General features: G+C 47.9%; 1 non-coding gene and 1 pseudogene across 1 annotated transcript; one reads left to right on the forward strand and one right to left on the reverse strand.

Moving 5' to 3' along the window:
* The first annotated feature begins 17,429 nt into the window (after positions 1-17,429).
* LOC114812492 lies at positions 17,430-17,528 on the forward strand (annotated as a pseudogene).
* Positions 17,529-24,457: 6,929 nt separating this feature from the next.
* LOC114812390 lies at positions 24,458-24,595 on the reverse strand. The gene has a single exon (XR_003760044.1). It is a non-coding gene; the product is annotated as a small nucleolar RNA SNORA7 (small nucleolar RNA).
* Between the last annotated feature and the right edge of the window lie 463 nt (positions 24,596-25,058).

The following is a 25,058-nucleotide window of genomic DNA, read 5'->3' on the forward strand; positions in this document are numbered from 1 at the left end:
AAGCACTGGGGTAGATACAAGGTCATCAGATTGTCCCACGTGGGGCTCACAGTCTTAATTTTACAGATGAGGTGACTGCGGCTCAGAGAAGTCAGAGAAGCTGACAAGTGGCAGAGCTGGGATTAGAACCTTCAACCTCTGACTCCCAAGCCTGTGCTTGTTCCACTTAGGGACACTGCTTCTTTCAATCAATCAATTAATCAGTGGTATTTATTGTTTCCTCTGTGCAGAGCACTGTACTAAGCACTTGGGACAGTACAATACAACAGAATTAGGAGAAAAAGAGAGGAGGAGACAAATTATTTTGCACAAGGAAACCCAATCCATCAATGAACCAGAGCTATTTGTTGGGAGTTTATTGTGTGCAGAGCACTGCACTAAGTGTTTACATCCCTGTTCAGATGGGACAGGGACTGTGGCCAATTTTTTTTATTTCACCTTTGTATGGGTATTTGTTAAGCATTTACTATGTGCCAGGAGCTGTAATAAGCTCTGGGTTACAAGCTAATCAGGTTGGGCACCGTTCCTGTCCCTCATGGGATTCACAGTCGCCCATTTTACAGATCAGGTAACCGAGGCCCAGAGTAAAGTGACTTGCCCAATGTCACACAGCAGACAAGTGGTGGAGTCAGGATTAGAACCCAGGTCCTCTGACTCCCAGGCCCTTGCTCTATCCACTAGGCCGTGCTGCTTCTCATTTTTTTTGTAACTACATTTTACTGTACTCTCCCAAGTAAGAACTCAATAAATACCAGTGATAATGATGACCTACCTCAGCACTTAGCACCGTGTTAGATGTATAGTAAGAGCTTAACAAATACCACAATCAGTGCTAGCAGTACTATTAGAAATCAGTCTATAAATCTATTGTTTCATAAAAACATGTGGTGGCTGATCCCAGCTCTGCCACTTGTCAGCTGTGTGACTGTGGGCAAGTCACTTAACTTCCCTGTGCCTCAGTTACCTCATCTGTAAAATGGGGATTAAGACTGTGAACCTCATGTGGGACAACCTGATTACCCTGCATATCCCAGCGCTTAGAACAGTGCTCTGCACATAGTAAGCGCTTAACAAATACCAACATTATTATTATTATCAATGGAGACACACATCAAGGGATCAGGAGTGAACTGAACCAAGACAGTCTCTGAGACCCAAATACACCAGCAGAAAACAAGGGTAAATTCACTGAGACTGGGAGCAGAAACCCAAATAATAATGATAATAATAATGATAATAATGATACTTCATTCACTCATTCAATCGTATTTAGCGAGTGTTTACTACACGCAGAGCACAGCCTAAGCCCTTGGGAGAGTATATTACAATAAACAGTCACGTTCCCTGCCCACAGTGATCTTACGGTCTAGAGAGGGGGAGGCAGACAACAATACAAAGAAATAAAATAAAATTACAGATATGTGCACAAATGAGTTGAAACCACAGGAGCAAATGAGTTCTCCAAGGGAGTGGGTGTAGATGAAGAACAGAAGGGGACCCAGAACTGAACCTTGAGAGACTCCCACAGTTAGGGGGTGGGAGGCTGAAGAGGAACCCAGGAAGCAGACTGAGAACGAACAGCCAGAGAGATGAGGACAACCAAGAGAGGACAGAGTCGGTGAGACCAAGGTTGGATACCGTTTCCAGGAGAAGGGGGTGGTCCGCAGTGTCGAAGTCAGTTGAGAGGTTGAAGAGGATTAGGTGGTGTAGAGGCTGTTGGATTTGGCAAGAAGGAGACCATTGGTGATCTTTGAGAGGATGGGTTCTGCGGAGTGAAAGGTCCGGAAGCCGGATCGGAGGGTATCAAGGAGAGAATTGGAGGAGAGGAATTTGAGATAGCGGGTGGAGACAACTCGCTCAAGGAGTTTGGAGAAGAATGGTAGGAGGGAGATGGGTCGATAACTGGAGGGAGCCGTGGGGTCAAGGAAAGCTTCTCTTGGATAGGGGAGACATGGGCATGTTTGAAAGCATTGGGGAAGAAGCCAATGGAGAGCAAATAGTCGAAGATGGATGTTAGGGAGGGGAAAAGGGAGGGGGCGAGTGTTTTGATAAGGTGCAAAGGAATGAGGTCAGATGCACAGGTGGAAGGGGGAGATTTTGAGAAGAAGCAGGAGATCTTCTCTTAAGATACCGCTGGGAAGGATGGGGTACTTGTTAAGCGCTTACTGCGTGCCAAAAATTATTCTAAGCACTGAGGTAGATACAAGCTAATCAGGTTGGACACAATCTCTGTCCAACGTGGGGCTCACAATCTAAGTAGGAGGGAGTAGGATTTAATCCCCATTTTTCAGATGGGGTAACTGAGGCACAGAGAAGTTAAGTGACTTGCCCAGGTCACACAGCAGACATCAATGGCAAGCGAGTGGGTTTGGGAGTCAGAGGACACAATTACTAATCCCAGGTCTGGCACTTAACAATAATAATAATGATAATAATGTTGGTATTTGTTAAGTGCTTACTATGAGCAGAGCACTGCTCTAAGCGCTGGGGTAGACACAGGGTAATCAGGTTGTCCCACGTGAGGCTCACAGTCTTAATCCCCATTTTACAGATGAGGTAACTGAGGCACAGAGAAGTGAAGTGACTTGCCCACAGTCACACAGCTGCCAAGTGGCAGAGCCGGGATTCAAACCCATGACCTCTGACTCCCAAGCCCGGGCTCTTTCCACTGAGCCACGCTGCTTCACTTATCTACCGTGTGACCTTGGGCAAGTCACTCAACTTCTCTGTGCCTCAGTGACCTCATCTGTAAAATGGGGATTAAGACAGTGACCCCCATGTGGGACAACCTGATTACCTTGTATCTAACCTAGCGCTTAGAACAGTGCTTGGCACATAGTAAGTGCTTAACAAATACCATAATTATTCATTATTATTATTATCAGTCATGTGGCAAGGCTGGGATTAGAACCCAGGTCCTAATCAAGCAATCAACTGTATTTATTGAATGCTTCTTATTTTCAGAGCATTGTACTAAGCACTTGGGAGAGTACTCAGGGAGAAGCCCTGTTTGGCATTATGAAAATACCAACCTGTGCTTCAGGCAGTAGGCCCAAATGGTGTCATTTTGTAGGAGAAATAGAAACTGAATTTCCAACCAATATAGAAATGGAACTAGAAAGGGAGAGAGAGACTGGGTGGTAGAAAGATGAAAGGAAAAACAATGAGGTGATAGTCTCAAAATCTTTTGAAACTGAGAGGTCACCTCCTCCAAGAGGCCTTCCCAGACTGAGCTTCCCCTTTTCCCCCCTCACCTCCCCTCAGCTAAGCCCCCTTTTCCCCCATTTTCCCTCTGCTCCTCCCCCTCTCCCTTCCCCTCCCCTCAGCACTGTGCTCATCTGCTCCTTTGTATATATTTTTATTACCTTATTTATTTTGTTAATGAGATGTACATCCCCTTGATTCTACTTATTGCTATTGTTTTTGTCCGTCTGTCTCCCCCGATTAGACTGTTAGCCCATCAGTGGGCAGGGATTGTCTCTATCTGTTGCCGAATTGTACAGTCCAAGCACTTAGTACAGTGCTCTGCACATAGTAAGTGCTCAATAAATACTATTGAATTGAAAATCTCGTCTAGATTAAAGAAGAATCAATCAGTTCATCAATCAATACACTTACCGTGTGCAGAGCACTGCGCTAAATGCTTGGGAAAGTATACTAGAATAAGTACACATAAGCCCTGCCTTCTAGGAGCTTCCAATATGGAAGGGAGAAGTTGAGGTTATCCAAGAAATCTAAGAAGCAGCGTGGCTCAGTAGAAAGAGCCCGGGCTTGGGAGTCAGAGGTCATGGGTTCTAACCCCGGCTCCGCCACTTGTCAGCTGTGTGACTTCTCTGGGCCTCAGTTACCTCATCTGTAAAATGGGGATGAAGACTGTGAGCCCCATAAGGGACGATCTGATCACCTTGTATCCCCCCAGGACTTAGAACAGTGCTTTGCACATGGTGAGCACTTAAGAAATACCAACATTAAGAAGATGAGGGTGTTGCCATATGGGAAGAGGCAGCCCGATCCTGTGAGGTAAAAATGGAAAATGACCAGAGAAATGGGAAAACTATTCCCAGCTGGAGCAATGGGTGTGACTAGTAAGTTTTTGGGAAAAAAAAAAACTGCATCCAAGGAAGATAAATGAAGTTATAATGTTGGTATTTGTTAAGTGCTTACTATGTGCAGAGCGCTGTTCTAAGCACTGGGGTAGATACAGGGTAATCAGGTTGTCCCATGTGAGGCTCACAGTTAATCCCCACTATACAGATGAGGTAACAGGAACAGAGAAGTGAAGTGACTTGCCCACAGTCACACAGCTGCCAAGTGGCAGAGCCGGGATTCGAACCCATGACCTCTGACTCCCCAGCCCGGGCTCCTTCCACTGAACCCCGCTGCTGCAACCTGGTTTACAGGAGAAAACACGGGTCATGATGGCAATATGAAGGGAAAAGAAAATAGGGAAGGACAAAGTATTTTAAGAAGGCCAACTGAAGTGAGAGGAGAGCCTGAAAGACTAATTCAAATTGTTTAAAACTTTCCAATTCTATGTTAATGGTAGCACTTTGGAACTTATCTTTTTATAAACATCAACACTTCTGCCTAGAGGTTTATTCGATTATTTATCGTGACTACTCCGTCAGTCGTTTCATATCTCTCTCCAGTTGAAGAATAAGCTCTTTGTGGGCGGCGAATATATGGCTTCCCCTTTAAGATTGTAAGCTCCTTGTGGACGAGGGATGGTGTCTACCAACTCTATTGTACTGACCTCTTCCAAGCACTTAGTAGAGTGCTCTGCACACAGTAAGAGCTCCATGAATACCAGTGATTGATTGGTGGATATTTTGTTCTGTACTTCCCGTGGGCTTAGTACAGTGTATTTTATCAAGTGGACTCTCAGTACATATGCTGTTGCTGCTGTTACTACTATTATTATTATTAATACTACCACCCACTACTGTGGACAACCCATTCATGAATTTATCCCAATCTTTCTGGCACTAGTTCTGGCGATACTACTTCCCGTGGGAACGAATTCCGCCCCTTCCTCCTCTGCGTATGAAAAAGGGTTTCCTTTATGTGGTTTTGAAACTTCCACCCTTATAATAATAATAATGATGTTGGTATTTGTTGAGCGCTTACTATGTGCAGAGCACTGTTCTAAGCGCTGGGGGAGATACAGGGGAATCAGATTGTCCCACGTGGGGCTCACTGTTTTCATCCCCATTTTACACATGAGGTAACTGAGGCACAGAGAAGCGAAGTGACGTGCCCACAGTCACACAGCTGACAAGTGGCAGAGCTGGGATGTCACTCTTATGCTTCAGTGGACTCTTCCTCATCTTCCCCAAAAGGGAAAATAGAGGAGGGGACACCCCCGTGCCTGGAAACCTCCCCGGGGCAGAGGGAGAGCTCGACCTGGAGAGTCAGGGGAAGGCCTGAGATTAGACATCGTGAAACTCGTTGTGGGCAGGGAATGCGTCGGTTGATGGCTGTAATGTACTCTCCCAAGTGCTTAGTACAGCGCTCTGCACACTAAACACTCGGTAAGTACGATCGGATGAATCCCGACTCTCTGACTCGGCTTCCTTCCACCAGCCAAGGATTCCCTAACTTCCCTCTCAGGAAGACCCAATCCAGGGGGAGAAAGGGAAGGGTGAAATACTGAGTTGGCTTCCTCACCTTCCCCGCTTCCCCTTCTGGAAGCCGTTGGTGGCCTTTTCTGGCCAGGAGCCAAACGGGGGGAATAGTCCATGACCCAGTGTGGGTTTATGACCTCCAGTGGCATTCGATTAGTGCTTACTACACGCCAAGCACTGGGGCAGATACAAGATAATCAGATCAGACCCAGTCCCCGGTCCACATGGGGATCGCCGTATAAAAGGGAAAACCGGTATTGAATCTGTTGTACAGATGAGGACAAGGAGGCACAGAAAAGTGAAGTGACTTGACCAAGGCCACGCAGCAGGCAAGTGGCTCAAGTTGAGCACTAAGCTCAGAACAGCATTCAGAACAGCTCTTCCAGTGCTTAGACCAGTGCTTAACACATAGTAAACACTTACAAATACCATGATTATGATTACTAGGTGGGATAGCCCTCCAGGAGTAGCTTGAGAGAAAGAACCATGACCCCACCCGCTTCCTGCTCATTCATTCATTCAAGTGTATTTACTGAGCGCTTACTGTGTTCAGAGCACTATACTAAACACTTGGAAGAGTACAATACAACAATAAACAGATCCATTCCCTGCCCTCAATGAGCTTCAGTCTAGGGGTCAGGAAGACAGCTACCAATACAAATAAATAAAATGACAGATAGGTACATAAGTGCTTTGGGGCTGGGAGGGGGGAAGAACAGAGGGAACGAGTCAAGGTGACGAAGAAGGGAGTGAGAGAAGGGGAAAAGTGGGGCTTAATCTCAGAGCACCTCATGGAGGAGATGTGCCTTCAATAAGGCTCTGAATGGGGGAAGAGTAATTGTAATTTTCTGTCGGATTTGAGGAGGGAAGGCATTCCAGGCCAGGGACAGGAGGTAGGCTAGGGGTCTGCAGCGAGGTAAGCCCGCTGTGGACAGGGATTGTCTCTTTTTATTGCTGAATTGTACTTTTCAAGTGCTCAGTACGGTGCTCTGCACACAGTAAGCGCTCAATAAATACGAATGAATGAATGAATGAGATAGGCAAGATCGAGGCCCAGTGAAAAGGTTGGCATTAGAGGAGCAAAATGTGCGGGCTGGGTTGTAGAAGGGACCCCCAGGGACTCGCTTACCCCAGGGGGAAACCCAGACAGCGTCCAGGCCGGTGGATCTAAAACACTCCCTCCCCCGGCCCCTCTTCCGGCCCAGCCTTGCTGCTCCTCCGTGTGCCAGGCCGCGGCCCCTGGAACTCCTACCGTCTGTGCCGTCTGTGCGAGGGAGACAATTAAAGTCTGGAGCGACAGGTTGAGCGCAAGGCCGGAGCCGGCCAGGTGTCCGATTACAGAGACGGTCACATGAGCGGCAGCTGAGTTTCCGTCCCATCAACACTCCCGCTTTGGCCTGGCCCTAGAGACAGGCGGGATGGTATCTGGCAGCTGCCGGAACGTCCCGAAATGTGAGCAAAAGCAGCCAGCGGCTGGCTGCAGGAGTCTGTTTGCTTCGTGGCTGCTAGGACCAAATATATTCCAGGCCTGAAAAGACAGTTTGTGTGGTTGCTCCTAGCACTGCACCAAACAGCAACGGGGTTATTTTGCCCAGGCTGACTCACCCTGAATTCCCCGCTGCTGCTTTTTATGTTTTGTTGGCCGGTCCGTGCCGATCCCCGGTGAGCCTCCCGCTTCCTGATGTTCCTTTTATTTCTTCCCATGGCCTCGGTTACCCCCTCGCGCCAGACGAGGCCCGGAGCGGGAAGAGGGAGGCGATCCCAGATCGGTGGCCGAGACCTGGCCTCCCAACCGACCCCGGTTATCCGTGCGGGGAGGAGGGGTCGGGGCGGCGAGCGGGATCTGGTCCCCTGGGGGGTCCCGGCCCCCCATTTTGCAAATGGCTCCCACCCTGCGGAAGTCACTTGACTGACAAGCAGTTTGCATTCATGGGGGCTCAATAAACTGGGAACTTCTCAGGCCCCAAAAACCAACGAGGAAAGCCAACTGGGCTTCTAATAATTGTAGTTGTTAAATATGTACTCTGCATCAAGCACTGTAGTAAGCACTGCGGCACGTACGAGATGATCATACTGGACCCAGTCCCTGTCCCATATAGGCCTCAAAGTCTAAGTAGGAGAAAGAACAAGTATTGAATTCCCATTTTACGTATGACGAAACCGAAGCCGAGGGAATAATAATGTTGGTGTTTGTTAAGCGCTTACTATGTGCCGAGCGCTGTTCCAAGCGCTGGGGTAGATACAGGGAAATCAGGTTGTCCCACATGAGGCTCACGGTCTTAATCCCCATTTTACAGATGAGGTAACTGAGGCACAGAGAAGTGAAGTGACTTGCCCACAGTCACACAGCTGACAAGTGGCGGATCCGGAATTTGAACCCATGACCTCTCACTCCCAAGCCCGGGCTCTTTTCCACTGAGCCATGCTGCTTCTCTAAAGTTAAGTGACTTGTCCAAGGTCACAGCAGAAGAGCCGCAGAGTCAGAATTAGAACCCACTTCCTCTGACCTCCTGGTCCTCGTTCTTTCCATTAGGCCACGTTACTTCTCTGATCAGAACAGCAATATTAATAATAATTATGGTATTTTGTTACGTACTTACTATGTGCCAGGCACTGTACTAAGTGCTGGGGTGGATACAAGCAAATCGGGTTGGACACAGTCCCTGTCCCACATGGGCCTCACGATCTCAATCTCCATTTTACAGACAGGGTAACTGAGGCACAGAGAAGTGAAGCGACTTGCCCAAGGTCACCCAGAAGACAAGTGGTGGAGTTGGGATTAGAACCCATGACCTTCTGACTCCCAGGCCCGTGCTCTATCCACTAGGCCATGCTGCTTCTCTACAAGCAAGGCCCCACGTTCCCCGGGAATAAAATAGGAGAAGACCGGAGAGCCAGGCAAGGGCCCGTCCCAGGGCTAAACCAATTCCGCCCCGGTCGATTCCTGGCATCTCTCTAGCCCAGCGTGGGAGAGAGGCGCTGGGAATCTGCCTGGGCCCTGGGGACAGAGAGAGAGCGACAGAGAGACAGATCGCAAGTGAGCCAGTTTTTATAATAGGGGAAAGCTAAGTGAACAAAAAGTATTAACAAGATCAGATGGAGCACAGTGTTCTTACAACAGAGGCAAACCGGCAGCAGACAACTGGAAACGTTCGCAATTCTGAAGCCAATCGATACCAAGGCGGCGTTTGCCCCAGACGAGGATCCGGCCAATGCGAGCCCTTGGCCCGAAGTCCGAGGGGCAGACAGAGTCAGCCTCTCTCTCCTCTCTAACCTCTGTCTGAAAACCTCTCTGTCTCCAGGCCAAGTAGAGCAAGTGCCATAGGGAAAGAGAAAAGGCAACCCCAGAAATGGGCAGGCTTCTCTGAAACTTGGCTGCCGACGCTTGGGGAAACTTAGGTGCTCAAGGCCCTATCACGTTGGCCAATTTAGGGGGCCCCCAATCCCTAGATGCCCCGCCCCAGGGGACCCTAGCCCAGGGCCAGTGACCTGGCACGGGGGAATGATACCTAGCCTTTCATGCACCCATGCCACTGTCCCGCTGCCCGGGATTGTATCCTCGAAGAGGACAGGGGTGACTCGTTGTGTGCAGGGAATGTGTCTGTTTGTTGTCGTACTGTATTCATTCATTCGTTCGTTCATTCAGTCATACTTACTGAGTGCTTACTCTGCGCAGAGCACTGTGTTAAATGTTTGGGAGACTACAGTAAAACAATAAAGAGACACATTCCCTGCCCACGACGAGCTAACAGTCTAGAGAACGGAGAGGCAGACATCAATACAGATAAATAAAATGACAGAGATGTACATAAGCGCTGTAGGGCTGGGAGGGGGGAAGAGCAAAGGGAGCAAGTCAGGGTGACGCAGAAGGGAGTGGGAGATGAGGAGAGGTGGCGCTTAGCCTGGGAAGGCCTCTTGGAGGAGATGAGCCTTCAATAAGGCTTTAAAGCAGGGGAGAGTCACTGTCTGTCGGACTTGAGGAGGGAGGGTGTTCCAGACCAGCGAGAGGCAGGGTGTGAGGTAGGAGTCGGCGGCGAGATTGGTGAGATCGAGGCACAGTGAGAAGGTTAGCATTAGAGGAACAAAGCGTGTGGGCCATAAAGAGATATGAAATGAGGTAGGAGAGGGTGAGGTGGTGGATTGCTTTAAAGCCAATGGTGAGGACTTTTTCTTTGATGTGGAAGTGGTTGGGGAACCACTGGAGTTTCTTGAGGAGCGGGGTGACGTGGCCTAAATGTTTCCGTAGAAAGATGATCTGGATGGCGGAGTGAAGTATGGACTGGAGTGGGGAGAGGCAGGAGGCTGGGAGGTCGGCAAGGAGGCTGATGCAGTCATCCAGGAGGGATAGGATGAGTGATTATATTTAGGTGGTAGCATTTTGGATGGAGAGGAAAGGGCAGCTTTTAGCAATGATGTGATGGTGGGAATGACAGGATTTAGTGACGGATTTAATAATGATATTGGTATTTGTTAAGCGCTTACTATGTGCAGAGCACTGTTCTAAGCGCTGGGGGAGATACAGGTTCATCAGGTTGTCCCTTGTGAGGCTCACAATCTAAATGCCCATTTTACAGAGGAGGTAACTGAGGCACAGAGAAGTTAAGTGACTTGCCCACGGTCACGCAGCTGACAAGTGGCAGAGGTAAGATTCGAACCCATGACCTCTGATTCCCAAGCCTGTGCTCTTTCCACTGAGCCACGCTGCTTTGGGTTGAATTCATTCAATGTATTTATTGAGCACCTATTGTGGGCAGAGCACTGTACTAAGCGCTTGGAAAGTACAATGCAGGAAATGAGAGAGAGGAGTCAAGGATAATGCCCAGGTTATGGGCTTGTGAGACAGGAAGGATGGTGGTGTCATCCTAGTGCTCTCCCAAGTACTTAGTACAGTGCTCCACACACAGTAAGTGCTCAATAAATACGACAATGAATGAATGAATGAACGAAAGTGTGCAATCCTCTGTGCACTGGTTGCTCCAAGACTTCAGCCTAATGCTGGAGAACTCCCCTTAGCCAGCTCCCCCTCTCTAGATTCTGGCCCAAACCAATCAATCAATCACTCCATCAAGGATATTTATTGAGCACCTGCTCTATGTAGAGCACGGTACTAAATGGTTGAGAGAATAAAAGAGAATTCATTATTACAGATGATCCCTGCTCTCAAGGATCTTAGAGTCCAGCAGGAGAGATAAACACTAAAATAAATTACAAATAGGAGGAAGTGATTGAAAGTATAAGGTGTGAGGGATGTGAGTACATTTAAGTGCTTAGTAGTGGCTCAGAAGGGCCGAATGGCCATCAGGGGGTATCGAGTGGGGAGATTAGAGCTTTACCAGGGAAAACCCCTGGAAGAGATTTGATTTCAGAAAGGTTTTTCGAGATGGGGAGAGCAGTGGTCCGTCAGATACGAAGAGGAAGAGAGATCCGGGAAAGGGGGAGAGTGTGAAAAGGAGATAAGTGGTGAAAGGGACATGAATGAAATACAGTGAGCAGGTTGGCTTGAGAGGAATCAGGAGTTTGAACATGAGTGTAGTGGGATCAGGTCATGGGTTCTAATCCCAGCTCCACCACTTGTCTGCTGCGTGACCTTGGGAAAGCCACTTCACTTCTCTGCGCCTCAGTTACCTCATATGGAAAATGGGAATTGAGACTGTGAGCCCCATGTGGGACAGGGACTGTGTCCAACCTGATTATCTTGTATTTACTCCAGCGCTTAGAACAGTGCTTGGCACATAGTAAGCATTTAACAAGTAAAATTATTATTAAAAGAGAGTGGATAAGTAGGAAGAAGGGAGCTGATGGAGTGCCATTCAAGTTTTTGCCTGACAGGGAGGGGAATGGGCAACCATTAGGGTTTCTGAGGAATGGGGAGATGTGTGCAATACAACGTTTTAGAAAAATGATCCGGGCAGATGATTGAAATATGGACTGGAGAGGAAAGAGAAGACAGGGATATCAGTGAGGAGGCCAATGTAGAAGTCAAGTAAGGATGGCCAGTGTGGTGGATAACGAGAAAGCGGTTGATCCTGGCAGTGTCATGGAGGAAGAACGGACAGGACTTGGTGACGGCCTGAATATGGGTTTTGAGAGAGAGGGAGCAGTCAAAGATAGTAACAGTAATAATAGTTATCAAGACCTTACTATGTGCCAAGCGCTGGACTAGTGCTGGAGGAGATATTCGGGTTAGATACAGTCCCTGTCCCAAATGGGGCCACTAATCTAAGTAGAAGGAGTAGGATTTAATCACTATTTTACAGATGAGGAAACTGAGTCTCAGAGAAGTTAAGTGACTTGCCCAAGATCACACAGCAGAAAAGTGACAGAATCGGTATTAGAACTCAGGTCCTTTGACTCCCAGGCTCATGCTCTTCGCACTAGGCCTCGCTGCTCCCCCTGCCAAAGGTAAGGGGATTGAGAGATTAGGATGGTGGTGGGGTTCACTGGGCTTGGAAAGTTAGGTGGAGAATTTGGGAAAGATGAGGAGTTCCATTTTGGACATATCGAGCTTGAGGTTTTGGCAGGGAATCCACGTGGAGACATCCTGGGGGCAGGAGGAGATGGAAGCTTGCAGAGAAAGAGAGAGGTCAGGACTAGCTAGGTAGATTTGGTGGCAGCTGCACTGAAGGGGTAGCTGAAACCAAGGGAACTAAATGAAATAGCTTCGTTTGCCACTGCATCATCTCCCCTCCTTTAACTCCGCTCAAGACCCACCTTCCCCAAGAAGCTCTCCTTGATAAGCCCAACCCACTGCCTCCAAGCCAGTGTGATCTCTATCCCACTCTGGCCTCTCACTCGTTCTCCTCAACGCCCTAATTACGTGTAGATATTTAGCTATCGAGCGTCTGTTAATCAGTTTCGAATGCTTGAAGTCAGTGACCATGGTTACTCTCTATTATGCCTCCCTTGTGTCTTCTAGGTGACTCTCTATCCTTTGAGCTCTCAATACATTCTAGATAATGAGAGCTGATGAAGATGATGATGGCGGTGGAAGTTGTGGTGATGGTGATGGTAATAGTGTTGAGAGTGTCGATAATGGTGACGATCAATCAGTGGTATTTATTGCGCACTCGTCCGTGTGCCTAACGGCGTACTAAGCACTTGGGAGAATGCAGTACAGTCGAGTTGGTAGACACGATCCCTGCCTTCAAGGAATTTACAGCGTAGCGTTTGATGCCGGTAATGGTGATGGCAATAAGGATGATGACTGTGATGACGGCATTGACAGAGTGGGAGTATTAAGACTTCAGGAGCAGGGTATTTTTATTCCACTGGGGATATGAAACCCCTAGAATCTGAATGAAAAATTGATTGTTTGGGTCTTGCTGTCTGTCTTCTTTAATTCCTGGTTCTTTCCTTTAATCCCTCAGCTCCCTGGGCTCCCTCCACCCCTCCACCATCATTTCCCTCGGTCCTTCCATCCCGCTCCATTCTCCCATCCTCTCTTTCTTACTGGTTGCCTCCACTACCCCTTCTTCCTTTCCAACTCTCTCCAGTCTCTTTCTCTGCCCTGTTCCCCCAGTAAAGAATTAGCATTCATTTGCATTTGGCCAGACACTTCCTTGTTTCTGAGCCAACCTGTCTTGACCTATATTCAGGGGCCATGAGAGAAGCTCATGAGAGAAGCAGCAAGCACTAGAAGTAAGATCACGAGATTGGGCGTCAGGAGACTTTGATTCTAAACCTAGCTCTGCCACTAGCCTGCTGTGTGACCTTAACTCTTCTGTGCCTCTGTTTCTTCATCTGTAAAGTGTTTTCCCCGTTCTCCCTCACAGCCCCTAATATAATAATATGACAATATCATAATATAATATTGTGATGATAAATGATAGTAATAATTGTGGTATTTGTTAAGGGTTTACTATGCTCCAGGCGCTGTACTAAGCACTGGAATAGATACAAGGTAATTGGGTTGGACATAGTCCCTGTCCCACATGGGCCTCACAGTCTTAATCCCCATTTTATAGCTGAGGTAACTGAGACACAGAGAAGATAAGTGACTTGCCCAAGGTCACACAGGAGGTATGTGGCGGAGCCAGGATTAGAACCCAGGTCCTCCTGACTCCCAGGCCCGTGCTCTATCCACAAGGCCATGCGGCTTCTCGAGACTGGGAGTCCCGTGTAAGACAGAGACTGTAAACCGATATGATTGAACTGTATTTGGCATAGTGCTTAGCAACTATTCATTCATTCTTTCATTCATTCAATCGTATTTATTGAGCATTTACTATGTGGAGAGCACTGTACTAAGCGCTTGCAATGTATAGTTCGGCAAGAGATGAGACAATCCCTGCCCATCAATGGGCTCACAGTCTAAACGGGGGAGACAGACAACAAAACAAGTAAGTGCTTAACAAATACCACTGTTATAATGACAAGAATGTTATGTTTTAGGCCGGAGACTCCTGGAGAAAATGTTGAAAAAAGTTCCTCTCACCCTGCTACATGCAAACAAGCCTCTAATAAATCCTTTCAGTGATATGTCTTTAGATGACTGTTTGGAGAATCAGACATTTACTGGGTCATTCCTATTGACTGTGGACCCTTAAGAAACATAATAATAGTCATAATAATAATAATTCATTCAGTAGTATTTATTGAGCACTTACTATGTGCAGAGCACTGTACTAAGCGCTTGGAATGAACAAGTCGACAACAGATAGAGACGGTCCCTGCCGTTTGACGGGCTTACGGTCTAATCGGGGGAGACGGACAGACGAGAACGATGGCAATAAATAGAGTCGCGGGGAAGAACATCTCGTAAAAACAATGGCAACTAAATAGAATCGAGGCGATGTACAATTCATTAACAAAATAAATAGGGTGATGAAAATATATACAGTCGAGCAGACGAGTACAGTGCTGAGGGGATGGGAAGGGAGAGGGGGAGGAGCAGAGGGAAAGGGGGGGAAAGAGGGTTAAGCTGCAGAGAGGTGATGGGGGGGGGGTGGTAGAGGGAGTAGAAGGAGAAGGGGAGCTCAGTCTGGGAAGGCCTCTTGGAGGAGGTGAGTTTTAAGTAGGGTTTTGAAGAGGGGAAGAGAATCAGTTTGGCGGAGGTGAGGAGGGAGGGCGTTCCGGGACCGCGGGAGGACGTGGCCCGGGGGTCGACGGCGAGATGGGCGAGACTGAGGGACGGCGAGGAGGTGGGCGGCGGAGGAGCGGAGCGTGCGGGGTGGGCGGTAGAAAGAGAGAAGGGAGGAGAGGTAGGAAGGGGCGAGGTGATGGAGAGCCTTGAAGCCTAGAGTGAGGAGTTATTGTTTGGAGCGGAGGTCGATAGGCAACCACTGGAGGTATTTAAGAAGGGGAGTGACATGCCCAGATCGTTTCTGCGGGAAGATGAGCCGGGCAGCAGAGTGAAGAGTAGACCGGAGTGGGGCGAGAGAGGAGGAAGGGAGGTCAGAGAGAAGGCCGACACAGTAGTCTAGCCGGGATAGAGCGAGAGCCCGTAGCGGTAAGGTAGCCGTTTGGGTGGAGAGGAAAGGGCGGATCTTGGCGATATTGTAAAGGTGAAACCGGCAGGTCTTGGTAACGGATAGGATGTGTGGGGTGAACGAGAGAGACGAGTCAAAGATGACACTTGCACTTGGATCTGTATCCCTTGGGTATTTGGTATTCACCCTGGCCTCAGTCCCACAGCACTTATGCCCATATCTATAAATTATTTATTTATATTAATGTCTGCCTCCTCTCTAGATGGTAAGCTCATTGTGGGCAAGGAATCTGACGACCAGCTCTGTTGTATTTTCCCAAGCGTTTAGTACAGTGTTCTGTGATAATAATAATGATGTGTTTTATTTGTTAAGCACTTACTATGTACCAAGCACTGTACTAAGCGCTGGGGAATATACAAGATAATCAAGCCCAATATGGTTCTCACAGTCTAAGTAAGAGGGAGACTAGGTACTGAATTCCCATTTTTGCAGATGAGGGACCTGAGGCACAGAGAAGTTATGTGACTTGCCCAAGGTCACACAGCAGATATGTGGCAGAGCCAGGATTAGAACCCAGGTCCTCCGACTTCCAGGGCCATACACTTTCCACTAGGCCATGTTGCTTCTGCACACAGTACATGCTCTGTAAATGCAGTGGATTGACTGATACAGAGCTCTGTACTAAGTGCTGGGAGAGAATACACAGGTGGGAATTAGACATGGTCCCTGTACCTTGGAGGACTCACGACCTAATAATGTCTAATAATAATTATAAAAATGATCAACCCTGCCAATGGCTTTTCAAAAACACAGAGCCAAAGGCATTCTACCTGACTCAGGGAATTTTCATTGGCTCCACGCTTACCACTGCCACCAACTCTCTCGCTGCCTCCTCGCCTTCCCGGTCTGTTTGCCTCCCTCGTGGGACAAGAAGACCACAGGCTCCTACCTGCTGGAAATCTGTTTTAGAATCCCTGTCAAAATCCAGTTTTCCCTAAAAATACAAGAAAGGAGGAAGGAGGTGGGAAGGGAAAAGAGAAAGGGAGATCATTTATTCGATGAATTTTCCTTTTGATTTTTACTTCGACACACACACAGCCTTCCTTTCTGGCCTTCCATGAAGCCGTGTCACAGGAATAGCAGCTATTATCACCATCAACTATGTCTCGGATCAGGCTCCCAGTTGGATATTTCTGTGTTAAATTCTTCTGGGAGAAACAGAATCATAAAAACACCATCTCCTGGTCTGCACTCCTGGTCTTAGAGAGGAACTGGTATTTTTATTTACTCCAGAGATGGTTTCAGCCACTGGGTTCCAATATATTATTCATTGGTTCAATACAATAATCAGTAAATGAAAGAAAGGACTGGTTTCTTTAGGAGAGAAGAGACTCTGAACAATTGATTACAGCAAAGGGATCTTGTTCCTGTAGCCATGAGAGAGTCTTGGAGATGATGGACTGCTTCCTTCCACCTAGAAGACAATTCATCCCATCGCTCAGGGGATTCCTCCGTTCATGCCTTTCCCGCCGTCCTTCCACAGTGTATGTGCCCCCTCCCCGGTCTCTCTGCAGTGGGTCCTGCTGTGGAAATGGGAGTCCAGGGGAGCGGGGAAATGATAAGTGCAATTTGAGACCAAGGACTTTGTTGAAAAGAAAGATTTTCTCCCTGGATGTGCCCCAAGCTGGCGGGCCCGGAAGAAACATCCCCCGGAGTAATGCCCCAAAGTCAAACAGGTTTCAGTTTGCAGGCCCGGCTCTTCCCCGGCCCATGGGTCCTTAGGGTCACGAGGCAAAAAGAGGCCCCACATTTCCAGTCTGCATTTCACCTTTTTTCCTCGGTCAATCCCATGAAAACTAGGTCCACGGAGCCACTGCTGGGCCAAGGCCCTCCAACTTCAATCTGGACCGGCAAATGCAAACCAGCAAATGCCCAGGGCTCTCCCAACTTCTGGTCCTGCCCCTGGCATCCTGATTGGCCCCAGGGAGTGACCCAGTTAATAATAATAATGCTGGTATTTGTTAAGCGCTTACTAGGTGCAGAGCACTGTTCTAAGCACTGGGTAGATACAGGGCAATCAGGTTGTCCCACGTGGGGCTCACAGTCTTCATCCCCATTTTACAGATGAGGTAACTGAGGCTGAGAGAAGTTAAGTGACTTGCCCACAGTCACACGGCTGACAAGTGGCAGAGCCAGGATTTCAACTCGTGACCTCTGACTCCCAAGCCCGGGCTCTTTCCACTGAGCCACACTGCTTCTCTAGATGTTCTAGATGTAACCTAAAGTTAAGACCACAAGGGATGCTAAGCCTGAAACAAAAATCCTCTGCTCCATCTGAGCTCATGAATCCACCCAGCGATCAATCAATCAACCAATCGTATTTTCTTCGGCAGCACCTTTACTAAAATTGGAATGATACAGAGAAGATTAGAATGGCACCCGTGCAAGGATGCTACACAGATTCATCCATATTGCAAGAAGCGCAAAGAAGCGGTCTATATTTTCCCACTAGACCCTAAGCTCGTTACGGACAGGGAACGTGTTCACTAATTCTGTTGTATTGTACTTTCCCAAGCGCTTAGTACACTGCTCTGCACGTAGTAAGCATTCAATAGATACCACTGATTGATTGACTGTGTGCTTACTGTGTGCAGAGCACTGTACTAAGTCTTTGGGAGAGTACAGCATAACAGAGTTGGTAGATATGTTCCCTGTCCACTACGAGATTAGAGTCTAGAGGGGGAGACGGGCATCAATATAAAGAAATTATGGATATGTACATAAGTGCTGTGGGCCTGAGGGTGAGGGTGAATAAAGGGTACAAATCTAAGTATAACAATCAATCGGTGGCATTTATTGAGCACTTACTGTGTGCAGAGCACCATACTTGGGAGAGTACAACAGAGTAAGCAGTCACAATCCCTGCTGTCAAGTCAGTCAGTAAATCATATTTTTTGAGCGCCTCTGTGTGTCGAGCACTGTACTAAGTTCTTGGGAGCGTACAACATAGCAATATAACAGATACATTCCCTGCCCACAACCTGCTTACTGTCTAGAGGATGAGCTTACGGAGTTTACAGTCTAGACTTTTCAGGGAAGCAGGCTGGGAAGGCTGGTCAGCTGCCTCCCATTCTGTTCTCCGCTTTACAATGACACTAATGCCCAAACCCTCGGGGACCACTGCCAGAAAATGTCACCCCCAGAAGCTGGAGGTGTTCCGTCAGCAGCTGCTTCACCCAGATGCTCTCCTCAAGTCTGGCCCATAGCTAATTTCCTCCTACTCTTCCCTGGCCACTCGCCCATCACCTGGTAGCCTTCCCTGACCTTCTCTGCCTCAAAACTTGGGGCCAGGCTAAGGGGCAGCAGACTGCAGCCCATCGTCCTTGGACGCCACAGTCCTTCCATCAGAGCTGCCCCTGGCTCCCGCCACCACTTGAAGCCAGAAAGGGGCTGGAATTGGCATTTCATTTGCTCCCTGCTGGCCGACCGTGGCCCCTGGCCCAGCCACCCCCCCAGTCGGGTAGGGTTCTTGTCAAGCTCCCCGGCTCCAGGGCCAGGCCGGACACTCCTCACTGCACCTCCTTTGTCCCCCACTCTCTTTTACTCTCTCAGCCTCCTAAAGCCCTGCCCCAGTTCTTCCGCCACACTCAAAAGCAAAACTTGGCTCCCCCAGCATTCAAAGGTAGATGAGTCACTTTGTAGAGTCAGCCCGGTGCTAGGGACTGATCAAATCTGAAGAAATCCAAAATAATGTACCAGCTTGCTCCAGGGAAACCCGGAGCTTGATCAAAGAGCTTCTTTGGCAGCGTAGACTCAGACTCAAACGCCACTGCCAACAGTTGTCAAGGAGCACCGTAGCCTAGTGGAAAGGGCAAGGTCCTGGCAGTCAGAGGACCTGAGTTCTAATCCCACTCCACTATTTGTCTGTTGTGTGGCCTTCGGCTCCACCACTTCTCTGTTCCTCAGTCACCTCAACTGCAAAATGGGGATTAAGAACGAGCCTCATATGGGACATGGATTGTATCCAATTTGATTAACTGGTATCTACCCCAGCACTTAGTACAGTGCCTGGCCCAAAATAAGTGCCTGGCAAGTACTATTAAAAAAAAGAGGAAGGAGAAAATTGAACCAAGCAGGTCATCATGTCCTTTCGGAGACAGAAAAGAAGAGTGCGGTGGCAGTGCGGCACCTGAGATCAGGCCAAACTGGAGGTCCGGGAAACCATCGTGCTGCCCCGCCTTCGGGATCGTTCTGAGACCAGTCCCCCATCCTGACAAATGGGAACTGTGGCATTTGGTAATTGCTTATTGCTCCAAGTACTCTACTGACTGCTAGAGCAGATATAAGTTTATCAGTTTGACACACTCCCTGTACCAATATGGGCTCATAGCCTAAGGGAAAGGGAGAACAGGTATCGAGTCCCCATTTGACAGATGAGGAAGCCGTACTAAGCACCTGGGGGAGTACAATATAATAATAAATAGTCACATTCCCTGCTCACAAGCTTATAGGGTAGGGTACAAACTCAAGTCCATATATAATACAAAAAGGAGAATGACTAGAGTAGGGAAATAAGAGGTTAACCAGGGAAGGCTTCCTGGAGGAGATGTGATTTTAGTAGGGTTCTGAAGAAGGGGAGTGTTGTCAATCAGTCAGTCATTCGTATTTCTTGAGCGCTTACTGTACGCAGAGCACTTGGAAGAGTACAATATAACAATAGAACAGATACACTCCCTGCCCAGAATTTTACAGTCTAAAGGGGGTGAAGGACATTAATATAAAGAAATAAATTACAGATACGTATATAAGTGCTGTGGGGATGGGCAGGGTGGGGGCTGGGGAAGGAATAAAGGGAGCTAGTCAGGGCGACGCAGAGGGAAGTTGAAGAAAAGGAAAAAAAGGAAAAAAGAGCTTAGTCGGGGAAGGCCTCTTGGAAGAGGTGTGCCTTCAATAAGGCTTTGAATGGGGGGTGGGGGGAGGGAGTAATTGTCTGTGGGATATGAGCAGGGAGGGCCTTTCAAGCCAGAGGCAGGACATGGTTGAGAGCTTGGTGGTGAGATAGACAAGATCGAGGTACAGTGAGAAGAAGGTGAGCAACAGAGGATTGAAGTGCATGGGTTGAGTTGTAATAGGAGAGTAGTGAGGTGAGGTAGGAGGAGGCAAGGTGATAGAGTGCTTTAAAGCCGATGGTGAGGAGTTTCTCTTTGATGCGGAGCTGGATGGCCAACCACTGGAGGATCTTGAGGGTTGGGGAAACATGGCCGGAACATTTTTGTAGGAATATGATCCGGGCAACAGAGTGAAGTATGGACTGGAGTAGGGAGAGACAGGAGGCTGGAAGATCAGCAAGGAGGCTGATAAAGTAATCAAGGCGGGATAGGATAAGTGATTGGATTAAGGCGGTAACAGTTTGGATGGAGAGGAAAGGGCGGATTTTAGCGAATCTGAGAGTGGTGGCCTGTTGGATATGAAGGGGGAAGGGGAGTTCCAGGCCAGTGAGAGACATGAGATCAAGGTACAAGGGACCTAGAAATGAGCCTTGAGAGACCCCCACAATTGGAGGGAAGGAGGCAGAGGAGGAGCCCACGAAAGAAACTGAGAATGAGCGGCCAGAGAGATACGAGGGAAGCCAGGAGAGGACAGTGGCAGTAAAGCCAAGATTAGATGGTGTTTCCAGGAGAAGAGGGGGGTATACAATGTTGAAGGCAGTTAAGAGATGGTGGAGGATTAGGATGGAGTAGAGGTTGTTGGATCTGGTAAAATGGAGATTTTTGGTAACCTCAGAGAGGGCTCGTTTCTATGGAGTGGAGTGGGTAGAAGCCAGATTTCAGGGGCCCAGGGAGAGAATTGAAGAAGTAAAGGCAGATGGTGTAAACAATTCACTCCAATAATTTGGAAAGGAAGGCACTAGGGGAGATGGTATGAAAACTGGAGGGTGCACTGGGGTCAAGGGACTCTTTTTTAAGATGGGAGATTCATGGGCATGTTTGAAAGCAGTGGGGGAAGGAGCAGGTGAAGGCGGTAGTCAGGAAGGAAAGAAGGAAGGAGCGGCAAGTGTTTTAATTAATTGACAAGGGATAGGGTTGGACCTGCAAGTGGTGCTCAGTCACAGGCTCCAATCAACCAATCAATAGTAGTTATTGAGCATTTAGGAGAGTACGAGTGCTTAAGAAGCAGCATGACTTAGTGAAAAGAGCACGGGCCTTGGGAGTCAGAGGACCTGAGATCTAATTCAGGCTACTCCACTTGTCTGCTGTGGGACACTGTGCGAGTCACTTCTCTGAACCTTAGTTACCTCATCTGTAAAATGGGGATTGAGATGGTAAGCCCTGGGGGGTCAGGGACTGTATCTAACCTGATTATCTTGTATTTACCCCAGTGCTTAGTACAATATTTACCCCAGTGCTTAGTACAGTGTCTGACACATTATAAGCACTTAACAAATATCATTTTAAAAATGGCCTAGTAATTAAGTAGGTGGATAAGCTTGGCTTTCTGGAACTTTATTGCAGAACGCATCTCAGCAGCAGGGTTGTGTGTGTTATCTCTCCATTGGGAGGAAGGGTTGATAAAATGGTGTTTGTTAAATACTTACTCTATGCCAAGCATTGTTCTAAGCACTGGGTTAGATTCAAGATTACCAGAAAGGACAGAGTCCCTGTCTCCAGTGGGGCTCACAGTCTCAAGGAGAGGGAGAACAAGCATTTAATCCTTTAAGGCCCAGGAATCTAGGCTTTTTGCAGAATGGTTGAAACGTAGAATTTCAGGTTTCCCTCTGCAGTACATCATTAGTAGTAATAACAATGATGGCATTTGTTAAGCGCTTACTAGGTGCCAGGCACTGTACTAAGCAGTGGGGTGGATACGAGCATATCAAGTTGGACACAGTCCCTGTCCCATGTGGGGCTCACAGTCTCATCCCCAATTTACAGAGGAAATAACTGAGGCACAGAGTAGTGACTTACCCAAGATCACATGGCAGACAAGCGGCGGAGCTGGGATTGGAAAATAAATTACAGAAAGGGGAAATGGCGCTATGTAAGGATGTGTACATAAGTGCTCTGGGGCTGAAGGTGGGATCAAATACTTAAGGGGTATAATTCTGTGTGTACTGGTGACACAGAAGGAAGAGCGAGCAGGGAAAAATGAAGTCTTAGTTGGGAAGGCGTCTTGGAGATATGATTTTAGTATGACTTTGAAGGTGAGGAGAGTGATGGTCTGTCAGATGTGAGGGGAGAGGGACTTCTAGGCCAAAAAGAGGATATGGTCAAGGGGTCGGCAGTGGGATAGACCAGATCGAAGTACAGAGGTTGGCATCAGGGCAGTGAAATGTGTAGACAGGGTTGTAGTAGGAGATCAGAGAAGTCCCCCGTTTAGACTGTGAGCCTGTCGTTGGGCAGGGATTGTCTCTATCTGTTGTCAAAGTGTATAATCCGAGCGCTTAGTACAGTGCTCTGCACATAGTAAACGCTCAATAAATACGATTGAATGAATGAATGAACCCTTGACCTTCTGACTCCCAGGCCCGTGCTCATTCCACTAGACCAAGCTGCTTCTCCTGCACTATTATTCATTACTATTCATTATTCCTGCACTTCACGGATGCCCTCCGTCCCAATCACCTCCCACTCATTATTGACCAGCATGGCCCACTGAGGCACCTCCATTGACCCACCCAGCCGGCTGGGTCAATAAACCAGTCGGCCATCGACTATTCTGGCTGCCGCTGACACAGTGGTCCTTTGTGTTCTCTGCTCCAGCAGCCCAGCCCACCTCTCTCCACCTTCTTCTAACATCCTGCTATCTCCTGGCACCAACCCTCTTTGGGGTTCGTCCTTATCCTTTCATATTTTTAATGCTAAACTTTAATACTAAAGTTTAAGTTTAATACTAAACTTTTCAGTTTAGTTGAAGTTTAATAGTAAACTTTTGTCAACTCCTTTAAAGGTGAACTTTAACTTCCTTGTCTTCCTTCTTCCTGCTGATGCCTGTTTCTTGGAGGGTAGGTGGAGAAGGGGAGGGGAAGGGTGGAAGCCCCATTCTGCCTGACTGTTTTGAGTTTGCCTTGTTAAAGATGTCCTATCTGATGTGCAAGCAAGGGGAATTCCAGCTGCTCCCCAAAACACCTTTCCAAAAAGTCCCCACTTGGCTTTTGTCTTTCCAACCTTCTTGTTTTTAATGGGATTTGTTAAGTATTAACTATGTGCCAGGTACTGTACTAAGCACTGGGGTAGATATGGATGGGTCAGCTTCCACAGGCCATAGATCAAAAACACTCTCCAGGGCTTCCAGAGATACAGCATGGTGTGGTGGATAGAACATGGGCCTGGAATTCAGAAGGTCATGGGTTCTAACTCTGGCTCCACCACCTGTTTGCCGTGGGCAAGTCACTTCACTTCTCTGTGCCTCCGTTATCTCATCTGTAAAATGGGGATTAGGACTGTGAGACGCTCAAGGGAAAGGGACTGTGGTGAACTTGATTTCCTTGTTTCCGCTCCCCTGCTTAGGACAGCGCCTAGCACATAGTAAGCGCTTAACAAATACCACAATAATTATTATTATTATTTTTAGGTTGGACACAGTCCATGTCCCTCATGGGGCTCACAGTCATTCATTCATTCAATTGAGCGCCTACTATATACAAAGCTCTTGGGAGAGTACAATATAACATTAGACACATTCCCTGTCCATTTGAATTTACAATCTTAAACCCCATTTTACAATGAGGTAACCGAGGCACAGAGAAGTGAAGTGTCTTGCCCAAGTTCACGTAGCAGACAAGTGGTAGAGCCGGGATCAGAATCCAGGTCCTTCTGACTCTGAGGTCCATGCTCTATCCACTAGGCCACACTACTTTTCTGGAACCCCGAGAGAATGTATCTGGTCTACGCACTTGTGGAAGCTGCCTCAGCCCCCCATCATCTCCATCGCTCTTCTTGATTTTCTTCTGTGGCTCTAACCTGTCCTTCCGAAGATGTAGTGAGCTCGATGTCACCCAGTCTTCCAGTTGGCTTCGTTGGCTGCTGCTGCCCATTGCAGCTGTGATCCCAGAGAAAAATCTACAGTCACCCCACACTGTAGATTTGTGGTATTTTTTGAGCTCCTCTGTGCCAAACAGTATATTAAACCCTGAGTTAAATACAAGCTGATCAAGGTCGGACACAGTGTCTGTCCTTCATTCTTGGCTTATGCTGCCGAGTCGTTTCCGACCCATAGAGACTCCATGGACACATTTCCCCCAGAACGCCCCACTCTCCATCTGAAATCATTCTGGTAGTGTATCCTTAGTGTTGTCTTGACAAAAATACGGAAGTGGTTGACCACTGCTTCCTCCCGCGCAGTAAACTCAAGTCTCCACCCTCAACTCTCTCCCATGCCGCTGCTGCCCAGCACAAGTGAGTTTTGACTTGTGGCAGATTGCCTTCCACTCGCTAGCCACTGCCCAAGCTAGGAATGGAATGGGTAGGCTTCTGCTTGACTCTCCCTCTCATAGCAGAGACTGGTAGAGTACTGGAAACTCTCCGGGTGAAATCGTGAGAGGGGGTCCTTCATTAAGCACACAGTTAAAGTAGGAAGAAGACTCTGTATTGAATCCCTATTTTGCAAAAGAGATCACTGAGACCCGAAGACATTTTGTCTTGCCCAAGGTCGCACAGCAGGAAAGCGGCAGAGCTGGGATTAGAATTCAGGTCTTCTGGCTTCCAAGCTTACTAGGCATGGCTGTCCCAGACAACTGAGTGATGGCTTACAGCTCATCCGCGTGTAGTTTGAATTATTTTTCCCTCCTCCATCATCTTATATTTATAGATCATCATTCACTCACTTCGATTTATGAGATCTTCATGCAGTTGATCCTTGTTTGTGAAGCATTTCACTACGAGGAAGAAGTCAAGATCAGCTGCAGACTTGGAGATTACACTGTCCGCATCATCTTCCAGATCATTTGGGAATATCTTAAATGAAACAGATGCCTGGGGAACCACAAAAGTGCCTATTTAGTCCTTTC

Source organism: Ornithorhynchus anatinus, chromosome 5 (genome assembly GCF_004115215.2).
Source record: "Ornithorhynchus anatinus isolate Pmale09 chromosome 5, mOrnAna1.pri.v4, whole genome shotgun sequence".
In the NCBI taxonomy this organism is placed as follows: domain Eukaryota; kingdom Metazoa; phylum Chordata; class Mammalia; order Monotremata; family Ornithorhynchidae; genus Ornithorhynchus; species Ornithorhynchus anatinus.